The sequence below is a fragment of the Felis catus genome, chromosome D3 (genome assembly GCF_018350175.1).
Source record: "Felis catus isolate Fca126 chromosome D3, F.catus_Fca126_mat1.0, whole genome shotgun sequence".
NCBI lineage: Eukaryota > Metazoa > Chordata > Mammalia > Carnivora > Felidae > Felis > Felis catus.
In genome coordinates, this window is record NC_058379.1 from 33896562 (window position 1) to 33917997 (window position 21436).

General features: G+C 49.2%; 1 protein-coding gene across 2 annotated transcripts in view; it reads left to right on the forward strand.

Annotated features, from left to right (window-relative positions):
* The first annotated feature begins 19396 nt into the window (after positions 1-19396).
* The window catches only part of LOC111557233 (piezo-type mechanosensitive ion channel component 2-like), a 44960-nt gene continuing 42920 nt past the window's right edge, over positions 19397-21436 (forward strand). Inside the window, exon 1 of one of the 2 annotated variants that reach the window (XM_045041425.1) lies at positions 19397-19723. The gene's annotated coding sequence lies outside the window, so the exon portion shown is untranslated. The remainder of the gene's footprint in view (positions 19724-21436) is intronic. The other variant, XM_045041427.1, reaches the window with a different exon arrangement.

Genomic DNA, 21436 nt, shown 5'->3' on the forward strand with positions numbered 1-21436 from the left:
TTTGCAAGAGAACAGGTTTACTGCAATGCAAGGGAGACGTCGAATAGAGTCGGGAATCAGTAACAGAGACGGGGCCCGTGGGTTGGAGGCTTGTTTTACACAAATAAGATCAAACTGCATTTTTCTATTCTGTAGCCTAGCATGCACCTGAAGCTTCTGTGATTTTTCAGAGGAGAAGGAAATGCTACGTCAGTTGTATGTGTTTTAAGAAAGCAATTTTTGAAGGAACGGCCACTGAAAATTATATTCTGGGTGGTTTGCAAACGGAAACACTTGCTCCAGCGAAAGAAGAAAGGAAGTGTGGAGTGGGAGGCCCTCCCAGAAAACAAAATGGAAATAGGACTCTCACTCATCACCTTAAACATGCCATAATTAATAAAATGAACCCGTTAATAGTTTCATTTTATCAGTAATACAAACTTTGCAAAAATCTGTCTGTGTGACTATGGCACTGGTAGTTTCATCTCCTTGTGCTTCTTTCCAGATTTTTACTCAAATGCATACAATTTTCAGTGGTTAAGATCAAATATACAATGTGTATTCTTTGCTCACTTAATATCACATCCCATAGGGTTTTTTTGTGTTGATCCACAGACTATATTTATTGTTATCATGAATGTATAGTTTCAAGTATTTTAAAGGCCCCTTCAAGTGTCTTGTAAAATGTATACATTTCTCACGTCACACTGACATGTGCAAAGAACATGTGGGGTTTTTTTAATCTTCTGAAACTACTTGAATGTTCTCAAGACCCTACACCTCCGTGAGAACAGGGACAACTTTCAACCTGACGATTTATGTCGCCACAGTCCCTGCCCAATGAAATGGGCTCTTGTGAGTGACTTTTGGAGGTGTATGAGTGCCCATGTTCTCCCACTCCCTAGCTCCTATCCAAGAGGGAGTCAGCACTTGGAGGGGTCCTGGTGCCCTCATGGCATCGGAGGCCTGCCCATGCCTTCACCTCGGACTCCACCTTGGACTGGACGTGCTGGCTGGGGTGCACGTTGGGGGGGTCACTTAGCAGGGTGGGCTGGTCTGGCCCCTAGCATCCAGCTGGGAAAATGAGCCTTTCCTTCAGCGTGGGCATTCCTCTCAAAGGGCCTGTCCACTGGCTCATGCTGATACACCCCTGTTCAGCCTTTGCTGGCACTAGGGGCCCCTTGGGGTCCCCTGTCACAATTACGGTACAACCCCCACCCCATCCCTTCTCCAGGCAACTCACCCAGCCACCTTCATCTACAGGGCCCCTTCGTGGGTGCATGTCTGGGCCCCAGCCCCCTAGGCCACACAGGAGCTGACGGGGTGCAGGCATGCCGACTGGTGCTTTTCCTATTCATACACCATTCCATCCACCCTAACAAATGTCCCCCGACCCTCCACCTACAGTTTGGAACTGAAAACAAGGCCAAGTTCCCTCCACTCTTGCTTTTTATAGCCAACCTACCCAAGACACCTTCCTCTCTGCTCTTGCTTCCCCCTCCTTCTGTCCCCGTCTCAACAGGAGACGGTGTGGAGCAAAACAGAAAAGCATCTAGGACAGAACCCAAAGGAAAGACGAAGGTGGCAGGACCCCAAACACCAGAAATAAACAGCCAAAGAGAGAGGAGAGAAACCGGTAGCATCCAGTGGAACCATTAGTCAAGCGAGGAGAGAGAGGCTTGCGGAGGGAGAGCGGAACCATCTAGCCTTGAGAAGACAAGAAATGCCAAGTATCCACTGGCCTTAGCAACATGGAGGTCAGCGGGGACCGCTTCAGGGGAGTGGAATGGAGGGAGAAAACCACACTGAACAGGGGGTGAGTGGGGAAAAGGCCCTCAGAGAGACAGTGAATGTAGACACTGCTTTCAAGATATTTGGCTGTGAACGTGAGGACACGGAAGATGCAGAATGGGGGTGTGTCCTCCAGGGAGAGGCTTATTATTTTTTTGGATGGGGCAGACATGAATAAGTTCAATACTAGTGGGAGCAGGCCAGCCATGAGAGGGAGGCTGGCAGTGTGGGGGCATTCTCTACCAATAGCTTCTGTCTTCCTCTGTGAAGCAGGAGGGAGGCAGATTCGTCTGTGAAGAGTATGGCAACAGGCGACAGGATCAAAGGACTGGGGCGGGGAAGCTTTGAAAGAGCTCTCTTGCTCAATGGAAGGGAACGCTGTGTAGGGATGCACACAGGAATCGGGAAGGAGTGCTGGATGCCCAGGTGACCTCAGCCAACGTTGAGTCTATAGGGTCAGTGACCAGGAAGGAAGCACGTGTGCGCGCGCACGTGTGTGTATGTGTTCAGTCACAGAGGTGGCCATCCATCCATCACGTCAGATCACTTCACCCAACCAGCCATGCCAGGCCATGCACGTGCTTTACCACAGTAGGTCCAGTAAATGTGCTACTTGGATTATAAATTCCTGGAAGGCAGGGATGGTGCTGCCTCCAATAGACACAGAGCTGGAAGGGTCCTTAGAAATCATCTAGTCAAACGACTCTATTTTTCACAAGGAAAAACCCAGCTTAGGGAAGGAGCCAGGAATCCAAGGCTGACATCCCCACTACTAAGCCCAGCGCCCTTTCCTCAGCACCAGCCACCCCCGTTTCCCTCAGGGCACACTGCCCCTGCTTTGGCTTCTAGGTAAGTGTGGCCTTTTCAAAGGACACCTTCGCTGAGTGCCTGGGTCTGGTAAAATTGTAAAGCAGAAATACCATTTGATTTCTAAAGCAACACGGCCTCCCCCAGTCATGCTAAACGACTTACTAAAATGAAACCTACAGCTTTGGAGAGGCGGCCCAAGGGACATTAACCTACGTCTTCGCATTCCCAAGAGGCTAAGTTTCTAGATTCATGAGAAGCCTTTTCTTCTTCCATTAACCTGACACAGAGCGGGTTAAACCAACCCTCTCTGCGGTTCTGAGTGAAGCCAGCAGAGGGCGCTCTACACCGCTGTGTATTACCTTGCCAGCACCTGTTTTCCTCCAGGATGAAATCATTCCCGTGGCATGGGTCACGCTTTATACAGATGGATCGCACTTCTTGGCTCACCTCTTACTAATTCAACAGTAGAAAGGTGATGGAGAGGAGAAGAGGAGAATGGGCGAGCTGGGTCTGGACAACGGGAAAATTACGAGGGTGCTGCTCTTTGTCTACTAAAAGCTGATAGAAAAGAGAATTTGCTGATGTCACAGTAAAAGGGAAATTTTGTTAGCAAGTTCAGTGTCTGGTCTTTACAGTTCAGCAACTCTTCTGAAAATCTGAGAAGTTCCCTACATCCAGAAAGTACTCAGTGGGAAACCCTGGGAATACAAACACATAGGAGGCATCGTCCCACTCTTCAAGGAACTGAGGACGTCAAGGGGAAAGAAGACATGGGGTCCAGAGTGCTCCTGAGGGCAGTTCAAGGCGATTCTGCCTCATCTACTCTGCAGAGCTAGAGTGGAAGTTTCCCTGCCAGGAATCAGAGGTGAGACCAGCCCCGTTGTGAGGAGTCGGAAGTCAAGAGGGAGCCTGCAGCAGTGATCGTGTTTATGAATAACTATTATCCCTCTATCTAATCCCTAATCGTAACTCCGAGGCACAAAGTTTATATCCCTCATAAATGAATTCACTGGAAGTCCCACAGCACTAAACCACAGCTTCCAGATCAACACTACTCCCTCCCACAAGGGCTTCGGGCCCACTAATGGGGCATCTCCACCAGACACAGCTCAAAACTAGGCCGTTCACCAATAGAGTGGTTTGCGACAGATTTTATTCCAGACTTTTAAATCCCTTGAATCTCTGTGGCATTCCCAGGAGGGCCAGTGTCCCTTAAATAGCTTCTCATAGAAAGCTGTCTGTGAATGGCAAGACTTCATTCATTTTTGCAGCTGAGTAGTTTTCCAGTGTATATATACCACTTCTTTGAATTTAAGAAACAAAGTAAATGAACACAAGGGGGTGGGGGAAGGGGAAAGAGGCACACCAAAGACTCTTAATCATAGAGAACTGATGGTTACCAGGTGGGGGGCGGGGTGGGAATGGGTGAAATAGGTGATGGGGTTTAAGGATGGCACTTGTTGTGATGAGCCCAAGGAAATGTATGGAATGATGAATCAGTATGTTGTAGACCTGAAACTGACATTACACTGTATGCTAACCAACTGGAATTTAAATAGAAATTTGGAGGAAAAATTGTGGTTTGTCCAGGTAGAGAGCACATTTGGCAAACTCAAGCCTCCAGATGTGGCCCAGAGAATGTTACCATCTTTTCTACAACAAAGGAGCACAGACAAGAGACAGAGACAGTTTCCCCCTCTGATATGCATGCATTTGGGGCCTTCCTGTGCCAATGAAATCGAGCTCTGCCTCCCACCCCTCCCCACCCCCATCCCAATGTACAACTACAAAAAACAAGAAAATGTACTTTGTTCTAAAGGGTATGGGGGCGCCTGGGTGGCTCAGTTAAGCATCTGCCTTCGGCTCAGTTCATGATCTCGCCTTTCATGGGTTCAAGCCACGCTGTTCAAGCTGTGCTGACAGCTCAGAGCCTGGAGCCTGTTTCGGATTCTGTATCTTCCTTTCTCTCTGCCCCTCCTCCACTCACAATCTCTATTTCTTTCTGTCTCTGTGTGTGTGTCTCTCAGATAAACATTTTTTTAATTAAAAATAAAGGGTATGGGCTTTGTCGCTTCAGCTATGAGGTCATGGGCATTCCCAGAAAGCGATTTCTTTTTTTTAAGCCAAATTTGAGATCTCTCACCAGGGGGCAGAGAAAAGTAGTTTGTGAAGACGTTTTGAACGGAAAAGCTAAGAAGGTGGGAACAGTGTCTCAGATGCTCATTAGTATACTTGAGCCCAGAACGACTTTCGGTGATAAGGCAGGAACATTGTGCCTCAAATATCTGCACACGCTCTTGAGAAAGTGACCACCGTCTGTGCTGCTGGTTGAGGTGGCCAAGTTCTCAGGGAACATTCAGGAGCTGGCTAACTCCTCTGGGCCATCTTTGTATCATGGAACCTAGTAAATACCTCCAAATGTCCCCCCACCCCTCCAGCATTTCTGGCCACCAGGTAGTGGGTGAACTTATCTCAGACGTTTCATCGGAGGCCACCAGTCAGGAACTCCATCAGATCCTGCCCACCACCTTATCTGAACCAAAGTGCGGCCATTTCTCGTCCACCCTCAGCCTCTCCTTGCGAGCTCTCTTCCCAGCAGCCTGCGGACATTCTCCTGTCTCTCCCGCCGTGAGCCTCCCCAGTGGCCCCTGCCGCCAGTGCGACATCCCCATCTCTCCTGTCTCAGCCTCCCTCTGATTCATGCCCACTCCCCGTTTGCTTTTCCTCAGCCCCCACTACTTCTCCCGCCCTCCCCAGTCGGCCTGCCCTCCGCTAAAGCTCTCCTTTAGGTCAGCAATGACTTTGCCTCTTGATAAACCTGCTGCCTGGAGGGTCTCGACCTTCTGGACCTCTCAGAAGCCTTGGGCACCGTTAACCATTTTGTTCCTTCTTGAAACACTCTTCCCTCGGCTTCCTGAGTGATACTCTCTTTGTTTCCCTTCTGAATCTCCGGCCAGTGTTTCTGAGTTTCCTCCTGAGAGCTCTTCCTTCTCCTCCAAAGCTTTAAACATCGGAGTTCGCCGAGATGCTGTCCTAGACTCCCTTCTCTCTAGGGGCTCTCCTTCGAAGGTCGAACCACTCCCGTGGCTTCAGAGATTCATAATGTCCCGATCCCTAACTCCAGGCCAAATCTCTGCTCCATTTCCAGTCCGCCCCATGAGCTACCTAATTTACCTCTCCACGGGAGGATTGCACATGGCCCCAGCCTCTGCAAATCCAGAACGCACACATGGCTGGGTCTCTTCCTTGCACACAAACGGCTCCTCCCTCTCCGCCCTGCTCACCTCCATGAAATGGCAACTCGGCGCTGAAGCCCTTCGCGCTGAAACCTGGAGCTCATCCTCGACCCTTCCCTGTCCCTCCCCACTTGCACCCAACAGGTCAGGTCGTCGAGCTCTGCCAGTCCTGTCTTCTAAATATCCCCGACCCATCGACTTTTCTCCATTTCCGCCCCCTCCGTCCTACCCAAAGCACCTGCAACTTCCACTGTACGACACTCCCAAAAACCTCCTAGGGATTTTCCCCTGTGCACGTGCCGCCACACGGCAGATGGTAGTGAGAACACAGCTTCCGTTTAAATCCCCGAAGACGTGATCCTTAGCCTGGTGCCGGGAGCAACCTGGCCCAGCCTCCACGTGCTCTCAGCCCCGTCTGACCCTCCCCTTGGATGCCGGGCCCCAGGCTCACGGCTGCACTCCCTATCATCTTGGACACCGAATTCCTCGCAGCCAGGAGTCTTCTGCCGTGACACCTGCCCTGCCCAAGACACTCTTCTCTCCTGCCCTGCCCCTTCCCTTCTCCCTCCTTCATGCTTTCCTCCTCTGCCCAGCCCAGCCCAGCCCGGCCAATTCTGCTCACACTTTAGTGTCTCGCCTTTAACATTACTCCCATAGGGACATTTTCCTGATTGCCACTAGCCCCAGAAGACATTATAACCTTCTATGTATTTACAGCATTTCTCCACAGCACCAGACGGGGAATTAAATAGTTACTTAATAATTGCGAAGTGGGTATGTGCTCTCTTAAACTACAGACTCCAGGAAAGCAGAAACCTGTGCGTGGCTTTGCTCACTCCTGTCTCCCTAGGACCCAGTGCAGTGCTGGTATTAGAAGACACTCAATAAATATTTGTGGAAATGAATGAATGAACCCTCAACTCACACTATCATGTGGATGAGAGTCACAGCAGAGCCTCTTAGGCACCTCTTCAGAGCCTCGAGACCTCATGAGTCCTGGATCCTGCTCTTCATGGGCTCTGAGGAGGATGGGCATGCATCCCAGTTTGCCCAGAACAATCCCAGTGTATGCCTGTTGTTCTGACATAATTATTGTGTCCCTTTTCACTTTCAAAGGGGTTCCTGGTCTGACCTTTACTGATCAGCAGTACACCAACCATCTCGATGCAGGCACAACCTGACAGTGCTGCCCACATACCTCTTGTCCCCAGCCTTGGAGAGGTCACTGTTCTATACCACCACGTGTCCACACCAACACATGAGTGGGTGGTGCCCAGAGTGTAAGGGAGCTATCCCCCCAGTAGGAGACCCAAACCAATGCATGGATTCTCCCCCTTTGTCATTGCCAACGGAACATCCTAGGGCTTGGCCGGCGTAGCCCCTCAAAAGCATGGTCCTGTGGACTGGGACATCAGTCATGATCAAGAACAAGTTCCCGGCTATGGACTCCCTTGCCTCATTCCTCTTTATCCCCGGCCCCTCTTCCTTCTGCGTCCAGCTTTGATCTCTAGAGAACCCAGGCTATTTCCACGGTGCCCCAAAGGGAAGAATTAAATTCAAACAGCAGGGAGAGAGCCAAGTATGAGAAGATGCATTTGGGCTGAGTAAAAGACCGGCCTAACACCAAGCTTAAGCCTGTCTTTCTTCAGAGGTAATGAGTTCTCTGTCATCAGAAGTGTTCTCAGACAGAACACCAGAAGGGAATTTCAGCACCAGGTAGGGCTGGGCAAACGTCTAACTGCCTTCCTCCCCGAGAGCCCCGTGGTTCTATATCGAGTAAAAAATTATCTCCCACGTTTATGTGGTTCGAGACAGTGTGGATAAACAGCTCTTTGGTTTGCAAACCTTATCCACAGAGCTGGATGTTTTCCACAAATATCCGTGCTTACCGCAAGCCCAAGTAAAAGTATAATGGCCGAAAGATCAAGACTTTAAAATAATGAAAAGCACACATAGTTTCCCAAACACTCCCAACTGGCATAAACATGCACAATCCATCTAAAAAACAGGATCCTGACCACCCCATTGGCTGATGGGGTGGTAACAATTCAACTTTTTTTAATTTTTTCAATTTAACAATCCTAAAGTAGCCAATTCATTTCATTTTTAAGTTCATTTGTCTCAGGCCCCGGACCGTCAAACGATAAAGTTCAAGCCAACCTCCCCTACGACTAGTAAGGCGTTTGGGATTGCTTTCAAACATGAGGTTAATTTCCTTTCCCGGGAAAGGTTCGACCTGAAGCACGGTGTGGATGCGAGGACAGTTGCCACGTGGCCTCAGCGCCTTGAACTTGGGGGAAGGGAAAGGAAACGAATCCTGAGAGTGCGCTGGTGGCCACGAAGCCGACCCCCCTCCCACCCCCCTCCCCCACGCCCCCCCCACCCCACCCCAGCCTCCCCCGGGGCAGACAGATTCATCCACCTAAGACATGTACAAAAGGAAGCCCAAAGGTCGTGGGCCCTAGGGCTTGCCCACGCAGAACTGGTTGGCTGCATCTGTCAGGAAAGGACCACTGCATTGGGGGAGGCGCGGTGGCAGCGCTGTTGTTTACACAAACGGCACTCGTGGCTGGACTCTGACCACAACCAGAGGGAGGGGCCCGCACTGTCCTGCCAAGGGGACCAAGAAGTTAGGCCAGGGCGTCAGGATCCGGGGCCAGCGGTATGCACTAGACACGGAATCGGAAGGAGAAACCTACTTGAACAAGATGCCATGACTTGACCTGGGGGCGGGGAGCACCCAGCACCCTGGATAGAAGGCTCCCCAGGACTGTTTCAGAGCCCCCAGCTGTGACCTGAGACCACGCTCACTAGCTGGGCCCCCGGGGAAGATTAGCCAGGAACGGAAGGAAGAGGAATGAGTCGGTGGGAACCAGCAGAGGCACCGGTGGGAGCAGCTGAGGAAGGCGCGCTGGCATTTTTCCAACCCCAGGCACTTTGGGCGTGTGCCCGCATCTTACTTTCTACCCATGTTCACAAGGAATACACCTTAAAGCCAGCCAGAAACACACACACACACACACCCTTAGGAAGCATCCAATTCGTGCTTTTGAAGGGTATCGGCTGAAGCATTCATTCAAACAATTTCGGGAATCAGCTTTTCCTTTCCCTCCACGGAGTCCGTGTTGAAATTGTGCACCACGATGTGGCCCGGAATTACACTTTTACTTTTGTCTTTTCTTTTTCAGAATTAAACTTTCTTTGCAGAATTAAACTTTTGCCCATCGCTTGCCCTCCTCACCTCCATCGCCAGGTTGCTTTTCAAGGTCAGTTCTCACAAATGAACGATGCGGCACGTTGAGAGGATTCGCTGGAGCAACCAGCCCGGAACAGCTGGGCAGGACCCAGCCGGGCACCTCTGCTCGCCCGCTACGGGGTTCTTCTCTTGCCTACACCTCCGGACCCAACTTCTCAGTGACATATCTATGCCTCTCGCCTTTGTACCTGTTCTCTGTCCTGGAAAGAACGATGCTTCCCACAGCATAGGATTGAGCTACCAATATCAGTGAACATTCAAAAAACCAAGGGGAAGAGACCTGATGAGGGGACGTACTGGCCTCAAAGGACGCAGGTCAGAATGTAGAGCTGGGAGGGAGCCCAGATCCTCCCTCACCTAATTCCCATATTCTATTCAGAGGTATGAGAACTGAGGGGGTCAGGCTAGGAGGCTCACTCCCTTGCAGAATACATGAAAATACTTCCTCAAGAACGCACAGCTGCTTAGTGGTAGCAATGGAACTAGAAGCCAAGTCAAAGCGTGCCCCGTGTCACATGCTCCCAATCTGTATGTAGTGTGTGCGAGCAAATTCACAGCACCACCGGGAAACCTGTTACCCAGATGCCTTCCTCTCCACCAACTGGTGTCACCAAACGAGAGCCAACCACATTCGATAACCTATGAACGAATGCATGCTCACCCGGCACTGCCTGTGTTCCGGGCACTTTGGAGAAGGAATCAAAGCAAGGGCAAGCGGTTCCAGTGCTCAAGAGCTTACAATCTATTTGGAGAAGCAAGACATTCGTCCCATAGGGTTTACTGAGTGATTACGTGCCAGGCACTGATGCAGGCACCGCTGGAGAGAACTAAACCAGACCTCTCTCTGCTTGCCACCCCACAACGGGGGGGACGGGGCAAAAGCGGACAAATAAGACGGGTCAAGGCGGAGATGACGAAGGCTGATGTGGCGGAGAGCATCTGCACCACTCTCGAAAGACTGGGGTGCTGAACACCATCTCTCCTCTGAGGTGTGATGTGTGAGTTCATGGAGCTCATAACCACAAGGGGAATGGCCTGAGGGCAGAGCTTTCCCAGGGACGAGGAGGCACAGGTTGGCATGGCCCACATATAGGCCAAAGGCCAAAGGAGAAGGTAACCCAGGAGAAGAAGAGTCTGAGTTGACCTCAAAGAGTCAGGCACAAACCAGACCATGCAGAGCCCTTAAGTCCAGGCAGGGAATTTGGACTTTGTGTAGGGGAAAGGGCATCATCTGACCCTACAGTCACAAAGTCACCCGAATAGAAACCAGCATATGTACCATGACAAATGCACCTGCCACGTTCAGGGGAGGGACTACGTGGAGGTGACAGACTGGCTGGAGACGGAGCACTGATTCCAGCCACAGGGAGCAAAGCCAAAGGCATCGGAAGTAAAGCGCATGCCTGTCTGACTTTTGCCACGTACAACACGCATTTATTACCGGTTTGGCAGGGAAGGGCAGCTTTTTATGATCCTCTGTCAACTCTACATACAGGACTTACATATACAGGTCGAATAATTATTTTCACTTTTTGTTAGAGGCGGTAGCACCCGGAAGAGGTTGCATTTGGGAAGAAGAGGTAAGCAGCCTTCTAAAATGTGAGGAGCGTGTGCAAAGGCACACTCAGCAGAGGGGCCGTGTGCGGGGCGGGGGGCAGAGGTGGTGGTGAACCCGAGAAGCGGGTGCACTGCCCAAAGTCCACAGCCAGGTTTCCACTGAAATATCCACCTGGGCGTGAGGGGTGAGGTACGTGTGTTCGGATATCATCGTGGCCGTCGCAGAGGCGACTGGGCCGCCTGAGGCAGGGTGGAGTCAGTGAGGGCCTCGAGGGGGCAGAGCTGTGATTCAGGATGGAGTCAAGGAGGTCTGAGCTCAGGGAGCTCACAGGTAGTCAGTTCATCGCACCCTCAACCACCGCAATATCCCACTGCTCGCTTCGCGCGGGTCCCCCAAATAACTAGTACACTTTGCACAGCCACTCGGGACTCTTTTTAAAGCACCACCTGGCACTTATTGTCCCCTTTGCTGTTCACAACAACCCTGTGGGGTAGAAAGAGCCTGTCCTTACTCGTGGTTTGCAGGCAGAGAAGGAGGCCAGAGCAGCAGGGCCCCCCCCCCGCCCCGGGAAGAGCCAGGCCCCAGACCTGTTTGACAGCTAAAGCACATTTGGACTGTCCTCAACAAAGACGACGACTGGCAGAATCTCAGTGGGTGAGACTGACACTAAACTCTACTTTTAAACGAGGGGAGGAGAAAGCCTCTACAATATGCTGGTGTTGCCACAGGGTTTCAGACAACAGGACATGGGTAGCGCGGACACTGGACCGCCTTTGACCCCCTTCCCCGGCTTCCTCGCCGACAACCACCCTGACTTCCTTATTCTTTCAAACCCCGAAAATCAAGAGCAAACGTGACCAGCATTAGCAGAAGGCGACTTCGTACATCTGCAACGCCCTCTCTGAGACGACAACCTCACGAGACAGACCTGGAACAGACCTGCCGTCCCCCGCCATCCCTTCAAACCTACCACAGGTTGGAAACCTAAGCCTCCTAACGCTCATCTGTGGAGACTCCCAGACAAGTCCCTACTTCGCGAGTGCTCATGCTGTCTGCCCCTGTGGTCCCCACGCCCCCAGGGTCACCCCACCTTCCCCCCACGCCCCGCCAACCCAAGTCATGAACCTGAACGTTTTCCCCAGTCTGCCCTGAAAGAACCAACTTACACGAAAGCCTTGGTGAGCCATATGGATTCCATAAACTATTCCTCTGTAAACATGGGAGTACGATCTTGATAGGAAACCCAAGGCCTTTGTTCTAGGCCCCTTCTCATTCCCTCAGCACCCAGTCTGGTAGGCTCCAAAGTCTTCCCTTTCCAGCCCTAATGCAGAGCCCCCCAGCCTTCCCATTCCCTCAGCCCAGGGCCACACGTGAAAACCCCACCATCCACGCAAGACGCACCGGGGTCCCCCCCACACAAGGCAGTTGTGGTCTTACGTTATAAATAAAGCTTCTAACTTTTATTATCCTATTTTTGCCTCTGTTTATATGCAGAAATACAGGGTGCGCTTTATTTCTTGCCCAAAAAACAAGTCGGCACGTGGAGGTCCATGGCTACAGAAGAACACACAAAGGCTAACAGTCAGATCATCACTTGGCAAGTCATATTTAACTGTCACTTCTCCTAACTAGGAGGAATTAAGGCCTTCCAACTCCAAACCCAAGGCGTCTGCTGAAGGGAACAGGCCTTCAGGGTTCAGGAAATTTTTCTAGTTTCTCCTGACCAAAGGGCAAGTTGAGATTTCGAGAAGTCAGACAGGAAAGAAAAGTGAGTGGGCTTGAAGGGCCTTTGGAGAACACATTTGGGGAGAAGACCCAGAAGAGGCGTGACAGGGATTGAAGAAAGAGCAGGACAGAGAAAGGGGTGTTAAAAGTGAGGGAGTCCCTTCATTTCTCCTCAGAACCTAAGTAAGAGCCAATTGTTCATCTGGCTCAGTAAATGTTTGTTCTGCAGAAGCAAGAACACGCCAGATCTGCCCTGAAGGTGGGCAGTGGGTGCAGAGTGGAGGCAAGGAGGGTGAGGCCTTGCGCTTCCCTAACAGGAACTGTCCCTGAGCAAACAGGACCGGGCTACATGTGGAGTGGCGTTTGCCTGGGATGGGCACCGGTACCCATTAATTCACCCACACAAGCACTGAGCTAGGATTCAATAGCAGTCACTAAATGTCCATCCGGGGCTGAGCCAAACCTTGACCTATAAAATGATTTCAAGTTTCTTCCCAAACCGCGAAATTAAACCGTTACACCCTGAATAAGTGAGAAGTGAATTCCCAAGCCATATTATCAATCACTTCTCTTCTAAAAAGTTTTAAATAAGCTTGGAGTGCTCCCAGCACAGCACACATACTCCTCCCCTCTGAGAAAATGTCTCAAAATCTTCCTAAGAATATGAAAAAAGGAACTTCTTGCCTCCGTTCATCTGAGCTTCCATTGTCCCTTCGGGCTTTCTTTCTTTTATATCCCTCTCTGCCCCAGTCTCCACCAACCAGCTTTTCTCTCTGACAAATGTGAATAAAGGAAAACTGACGAAAAAGAGAGGCTAAAAGGACCCTCACATCTCCAGTGGCAGGGAGCAAGGAGGTCGTGTGTGGCGCCCCCTGGAGGCTCCCTGGATCCTTTCTGAACCAAGAGCGGGGAGCCTTGCAAGGCCAAGGTGAAAGGGCAACTTTCCTCCTCCCCTCCAACTCAGCACTTTTGGTCTTTTTTTTTTTTTTTTTTGCCCCACCCTCAGCCCATCTATAAACGCTGGTGATTTTCTAAAGGACTTTAATAATATGAATACACTTGGAAAATCAACGAAGAAAAGTCAAGTTTATAAAGTTTAGGTTTCCTGCCCTGAAATACCTAATTATTGCTTCTTGCTTGGATTATTCACCATGAAAGCTTAGCTTTCAACATTTCTAATGACTTATCTTTACTCTACCCTCCCTTCCTCCCTCAAAGACCCTAGCAGCAAGAGTCACAAGTTCAAATCACTGCGGGACCAGGCAGGAGACGGAAAGGGGTCCAGCCATTACCCGTGGCAGCCATCACCCAGCAAAGAGGTCCATTTTTGGCCTGTGCACATATAAGCCCCAGGCTTCCTGGTCTTCTGGATTTTTCAAGGGAAGTGAGAAACACATATTTTTGGGTGGAATGCCCCAACGTTTAAATGTCTTCAGCCAATTCACACTTTCTTAACATACTCTGTGAATCAACCAACTCATCTCTGCTGCTCGGGTGGACAGGTGGGGTGCCAGCTTACGAATTGCTACTGAGGCCCCTCACCTTGCCTGTGGTTTAGGTTGTTGGGCGCCCACACACTTCCCCACCCCAAAGGGGATGATTTTCCTACGGTAGGAAGTGTGGGAGTCCATTCCCACAGAATCATGCAATTGAAATAGGGATCTATTCTGTCTCTCTTTTAAGAGACATTGAAAGATTGTCCTGAAATTGACTACTGATCTTATTTTCATTCAGACTAATGTTTTCGTAAATGTCTTCCTTAGAAAGTTAAGAATCCCACCCCCTTTGTCTTTTTTTTTTCAACGTTTTTTTTTTTTTTTTTGGTTTTTTTTTTTTTTAATTTTTGGGACAGAGACAGACAGAGCATGAACGGGGGAGGGGCAGAGAGAGAGGGAGACACAGAATCGGAAACAGGCTCCAGGCTCCGAGCCATCAGCCCAGAGCCTGATGCGGGGCTCGAACTCACGGACCAAGAGATCGTGACCTGGCTGAAGTCGGACGCTTAACCGACTGTGCCACCCAGGCGCCCCGCCCCGCCCCTTTGTCTTTTAGAAGGATGGGGAGCAAGGTGGTAGCAAAGGAGTAGATAAGTTTTAGTTCTAAATTACAGCTCCCAAAATACAGGTGTTTGAGGACCACAAAATTCCTCTAATACAATTGTAAGATGAAGGACGAAAGGTTGTCCTTTTCAGTTCAGTTCAAGGAATATTGATTCTGCTCTTACTACCACGGGCATAAGTATGTGCCCCAGGACTGCCCCAATCTTGGAGAAGGTCATAGAGTCACAGATGACTTCTGACCCATCCAGCCACCACGCGACCTCATGTCATACTGGTGCCGTAGGATCCTTTAGAGCTCCTCACCAAGATGACCTGTTAATCTTTTGCTTCTAGAAAACAACTTTTTTATTTATTTATTTATTTTAATGTTTATTTATTTTTGAGACAGAGAGGGACAGAGCATGAATGGGGGAGGGTCAGAGAGAGGGAGACACAGAATCTGAAACAGGCTCCAGGCTCCGAGCTGTCAGCACAGAGCCCGACACGGAGCTCGAACCCAGGGACCAAAAAGTCGGCCGCCTAACCGGCTGAGCCACCCAGGTGCCCCGAAAACAACTTTTTAAAATAGTCCCTCCAAATGGAGAAATTGACTGAGGTTTCTGGAGTTCACATGTCTCTTATAGAAGTGGTGTCCTCATCTCAGCCAGACCCCAGCAATGAGTGACTCCTTGGCCTGTCACACATCTGCTTTAGATCTGGTGGGGTGCCTAGACCCAAGATGAGAAGCTTTTGAGAGCCTCCAGTCATCCCTGTGGGCTCCCTCCCCTGCATGGGCTACTCTGTGCCTTGCTCAGAATCATGATGTGGTAACTTATTAGGGCAGCAAAAACAGGGTGTTATATACTGACTGAACACAGATGTGGGCTTTATAAAGTGGACAAAACATTTAAAAACACTTAAGTTCATTCACTCACACAAACACTTGGGAGCATACCATTTATATATTAGTTTAAATTCTTAAATATATGACCTTTATCCATGTAGCTATTTGATTTTATGAAAGCATTCTCCCATGCATAATCTCATTTGATCCCCACAAAACCCTCTCACGTAGAGGAGACTGATGGGCCCACCGCCACCTTACCAGTCGGGAAAGAGAGGTGAAATGCCTAAGCAGCAGTTACCCAGATGTGACAACAGAGGCCTAAATGTGACCCCCAGGTTTCTGACTCGAGAACTCAGTCTTTCCCCTCTTCACTGTGCAGTCTTTGGACGCAAAAGGTCACCAAGCTTATTCTTAAACATTTACGAGAAAATGCACTGACCCCGCTTGCAAAGAAGGTCTGTCCCACGGTTTGTTGCTTCTCAACAAACACTTTGGAAGCTGAGAGAACAAAACACCTGAAGCAACACACGAGGGACCACAGGATGTTAAGCCTGTCCTGGAACCTTGGGCACCTCTGCCTTCCTCCTCAAATATCAAAGCAACTATAACTTACGGTGCAAGAGTATCCCCCATTCCTGGGGGTTTGAGAAGAGGCATCAGATTCATTAATTCTATAACTAGGGATGTAACCACTTTGCCCAACCCCCATTTGGGGACCCGCCCCCTTCCCATTTAATAGTCCTTGTGCCTTTGGAGTGGCTGAGCCCCCAGCTCGAGTGGATGCGTGCCCCCCCCGGGCCCCACTCTACCCCCATGTTACGGTTATTATAAATGGCCTTAATCCTTCCTATTAATAGAATTGTTACTAGAAATGTTGTCTTGGTAAATTAGGGGAGCATGATTACAAAAATCATGCCTCAAGCTTGTCTGTGCAAAGAAAAAACAATGTCTTTCATCTCACCAAAGGAAGGAAGGAACGGAGGCAAGATCAGGAGTCAATCCTTCATGGAAAGGACAGATTTTATATGAGGACACTTTTGGTTGTTCACGAAAGGGGGGTTGGTGGCCAAGCAAACTTGGGAACCTGTGGGGCATCGTATCTGCCAGTATGTTCTATCAGTAACAGACAAGTACTCTGGATGCACAAAGATTTCTCTCCGAACTATCACCAATAAAGGAGGCCCTAGGCTGAGAGATGAGCTTCTCTGCCCAATAGCATTCATGCAACCATTAGCTCTGCAGCGCGGTGGCCCTTCACCCTCCGCTGAGCCTGCCACCAACAAAGAGTATCAAGTCGCCATCCCAAAGAGGGTAAGATCAGGTCAAAATGCATCTGCTATCTAGGATTTCAGGGATGCAAAATTAAATCACACATCAGTAGAGCTGAAAGGGAGGTTGAGGCCGGCTATTCCAACTCCCTTACTCTACAGGAAACGCGGTCGAGAAGTGTCATGTCTGAGTGAATTGCGCCAGTAACGATTCTAATGCCATACACTTAATCGTGAAATTGGGGCACGGCCTGTCACAGGGTAAAGAATTAAATTTAAAACACTATATTCCTTTTTCTCCTGCTGCCTTTCTTTTGTAGATTGTTTTAATTAACTATGTGCCATTCTGCACATGGCTCATCTCCCCGAAATCTTTGGAAGCCTCATCTTTGCTACCTCCTGGTTGAACCTCAAGGCGCAAGTTCTGGTCATCAGCTATATAGGCCCAGAAACTCAATTTTAAGGTTAGCAAGGGCTAACTTCATGTCTTATCTGTGCATTATGGACTTCTGTACTTCTAAGTCCCCAAGGTTAATAAGCTTAAGGTCCCGGTATGTCTTACTGTCACCCCACGGTCTCAAGGGTCTTGGATCTCAGTCCAGATATTTTTCCACTACCACAGGGTCACCTTCAGAAGCAGTTGATATGATCCAGAAATAAACCGCCCCCCCAATGTTAAAACTAGACAGAATCTAACATAACCCCCTCGTCTTCATGAGGCAGGAGAGTGCCAGAGAAATTAAGTTCTTGTTCCAAAGTCACACAGCTGGTTAACCACAGAACTCAGTCTGGGACAGGTCTCCTGACTGAGACCACAGTACTTTCTCACGAATCCCACTCCCCCTCTCTACCAGACTGTGTTAGCTACACACTACTTGCCCATCGGCTTAAATTGTTGGACTCTAATGCAAATTTCTATAACCAGAATGCTACTTTTTCATTGTCCCTTTTGACAGAAATGGCAAAGCAACGCTGTTAGCCGATTCGACATGATTGAGATGGGCTGGTACATTGAAGGGACATTCAAAATAACTAAAAACTGTGGAATGTTACTTCCATATTAATTTCTTATTACAAAATATGAACATTTTATGGGATAAGGATATTTTCCCCACCACATTTTAAAAGATTAATTCATTCAACCGATACTTATTAGTGTACCAGGCACGACTCAAGGTTCCAAAGATACAAGAGTGATCAAAACAGTTTTGAAAATCATTTTGTTCATGCAACCGCATGCTCTTATAGTCCAGTAGGGATCACATTTTTTTTTTGGTTTTCCTAAATTCAAGGTTTTATTGAGGTTTGATTTGCTTGCAAGGCACTGTGAAAAGTACAAAATTCATAGCCTTTGCCCTTTAAAAACTTAAAAGTCCTGGAGGGAAGATAGACAAAGCACACAGTCACAGAAATAGTTATCAATAAGTGATATGTGACTGGGCCACCAAAGTTAATGGTCTCAAAAGGAATCCTTAAAATAATTCAGAGGAGAGGACATCAGAGAGCACATTTTAGAAGCAACTGGCTTGTCAAGGGAAGACAGAGAGGAGTCCAATATGGAAAAGTCACCGCCAGAAGACATGGTCTAGAAGAGCTAGCTCGTTCAGAGAGGGATGGGAAGATGTCACCCCTCTCCCCAGCCCAGCGGGCCAGAGTGGGAAGAAACGCCCCGACCCCTTGCAAGCCTGACTGAGACGCTGCAGATTCAGTCTGTAAAAATCAAGGCTGCCAACGCTTGTAAGCACTCGGCTAACACAGGAGTGGAGCCTTCCTCCTGGCAGGATGCATAGGTTGTAACATAAACAGGAGACCCAAGAGTCCGGGTGCCCCCTCATCAGATACACACCGTGCACGCTGCATGCCGAGCGCTGGCTGAGAAATCCCGCGTGACGGCCACCGCCTCTAGGGACACAGACTGAGCAAATACACGGCACACCTGGTGAGGGCTGAGAGCAAATTAACAGGCCACCGAGACAGAGCCTCTCGGGGAGACGCTGCCAGCTCGGTCAGGAAGCCTCGAAGGGAGTGGTGGTTTTGCCGGGACCCAGACGAAGGGTGAGGAGCCCCAGACAGAGGTAAGGAAGGTTTCCGGGACAAGGCAGCAGACTTGGAGGTCTGAGGCAGGAGCAGCGGGGTGGCTCCATCAGTGGCGGACAGACCCAGACCACCGGGCAACGTACCAGAGCTGGGGCCACGTCAGACCTGGCCTACAGGCCCCATGGGCCTAAGAGGACGTTACGGAGATTTGATAGGAAATGCCGGGACTGCTTCTTGGGTTTTTTGGTTTGCTTTTTGATGGTTAATTTTTTTTTTAAGTTTTGAAACTATTTTCTAGAGAGTAGATTGGAGTCAGGAAACAAAACAAAACAAAACAAGAAAGAAAGGCAGTAGGTATATCCCCATAGAGAAATGCATAGAGCCCCGGGATGGCTGGTAGAATCAGGGAACGGTGGGTTTGAATCACCCCCGTGGCTCTGGCTCCCTTTCGGCCAGCCTCATGGGGAATAGAGGCCAATGCTAGAGTCCAACACACCCAACAGGTGCTGTTGTCCAAGCCGAGAATCTCTCCAGAAATGGCTCGTCTGCCTCTTCACTCCACTGGCCAGCGGCGCTGGGGGTGCAGAGAGCCGGCCTGATGGTGAGAGGTGAGAGAAGAGGGGAAACTTGTCTTCTGAGGCCTTCACCCCCCCCTTGCCCTGCCGGCTGCGTGGCCAGGAGGAACTTCCTCCCAAGCCTGTGACAGTGGCAGGAGCGCTCTGCTCCCGGTTCCCCGCCGCCCCCCCCCCCCCCCGCACCCGCCCCCAGCCCTGCTCTTTCTCGGGTCCTTGCAACACCAAATTGTGAGTCAAAGACTCTAAAGCGCTAAGAAGGAAGAGTCAACACTCTGCCCTCCGCCTCTGCCCAGCCCAGCTCCGCGCAGGCTGCTTCTGGCGTTGGAACCGCCTCTTATAACTGCCTTGGGGTTCCAACGGCTGCCCCGCCCATGAACCGCTTCCAGGCAACTGCCACTGACTCAGAACCGCCTGCGGATCCTCCCGTCCCCATCGGGGACTGGCCCCGCCCTGGACTAGCTCACTTCCTGAGACACTGTCAACCATGCCCCGCGCTGGTGATTGTCTCCATCGGAGCCTCGAGCCTTTTTTGTTTGTTTTTTAATATATGAAATTTACTGTCAAATTGGTTTCCGTACAACACCCAGTGCTCCTCCCAAAAGGTGCCCTCCTCAATACCCATCACCCACCCTCCCCTCCCTCCCACCCCCCATCAACCCTCAGTTTGTTCTCAGTTTTTAAGAGTCTCTTATGCTTTGGCTCTCTCCCACTCTAACCTCTTTTTTTTTTTTCCTTCCCCTCCCCCCTGGGTTTCTGTTAAGTTTCTCAGGATCCACATAAGAGTGAAACCATATGGTATCTGTCTTTCTCTGTATGGCTTATTTCACTTAGCATCACACTCTCCAGTTCCATCCACGTTGCTACAAAGGGCCAGATTTCATTCTTTCTCATTGCCACATAGTACTCCATTGTGTATATAAACTGTAATTTCTTTATCCATTCCTCAGTTGATGGACATTTAGGCTCTTTCCACAATTTGGCTATTGTTGAGAGTGCTGCTATAAACATTGGGGTACAAGTGCCCCTATGCATCAGCACTCCTGTATCACTTGGGTAATTTCCTGGCAGTGCTACTGCTGGGTCATAGGGTAGATCTATTTTCAATTATTTGAGGAACCTCCGCACTGTTTTCCAGAGCGGCTGCACCAGTTTGCCTTCCCACCAACAGTGCAAGAGGGTTCCTGTTTCTCTAGCCTGGCTAGAGGGTTATCAATTTTGTTTATTTTTTCAAAAAACCAACTCTTGGTTTCATTGATCTGCTCCACAGTGTTTTTAGATTCTATATTGTTTATTTCTGCTCTCATCTTTATTATTTCTCTTCTTCTGCTGGGTTTAGGGTGTCTTTGCTCTTCTGCTTCTATTTCCTTTAGGTGTGCTGTTAGATTTTGTACTTGGGATTTTTCTTGTTTCTTGAGATAGGCCTGGATTGCAATATATTACCCTCTCAGGACTACCTTCGCTGCATCCCAAAGCGTGTGGATTGTTGTATTTTCATTTTCACTTGTTTCCATAGTATTTTTTAATTTCTTCTCTAATTGCCTGGTTGGCCCATTCATTCTTTAGTACGGTGTTCTTTAACCTCCATGCTTTTGGAGGTTGTCCAGACTTTTTCCTGTGGTTGATTTCAAGCTTCATAGTATTGTGGTCCGAATGTATGCATGGTATGATCTCAATTCTTGTATACTTATGAAGGGCTGTTTTGTGAGCCAGTATGTGATCTATCTTGGAGAATGTTCCATGTGCACTCAAGAAGAAAGTATATTCTGTTGCTTTGGGATGCAGAGTTCTAAATATATCTGTCAAGTCCATCTGGTCCAATGTATCATTCAGGGCCCTTGTTTCTTTATTGACCATGTGTCTAGATGATCTATCCATTGTTGTAAGGGCAGTATTAAAGTCCCCTGCAATTACCACATTCTTATCAATAAGGTTGCTTATGTTTGTGATTGTTTTATATATTTGGGGGCTCTCGTATTCAGTGCATAGACATTTATAATTGTTAGCTCTTCCTGATGGATAGACCCTGTGATTATTACACAATGCCCTTCTTCATCTCTTGTTACAGCCTTTCATTTAAAGTCTAGTTTGTCTGATAGAAGTATGGCTACTCCAGCTCTCTTTTGACTTCCAGTAGTATGATAAATAGTTCTCCATCCCCTCACTTTCAATCTGAAGGTGTCCTCAGGTCTAAAGTGAGTCTCTTGTAGACAGCAAATAGATGGGTCTTGTTTTTTTATCCATTCTGATACCCTATGTCTTTTGGTTGGCGCATTTAGTCTATTTACATTCAGTGTTATTATAGAAAGATATGGGTT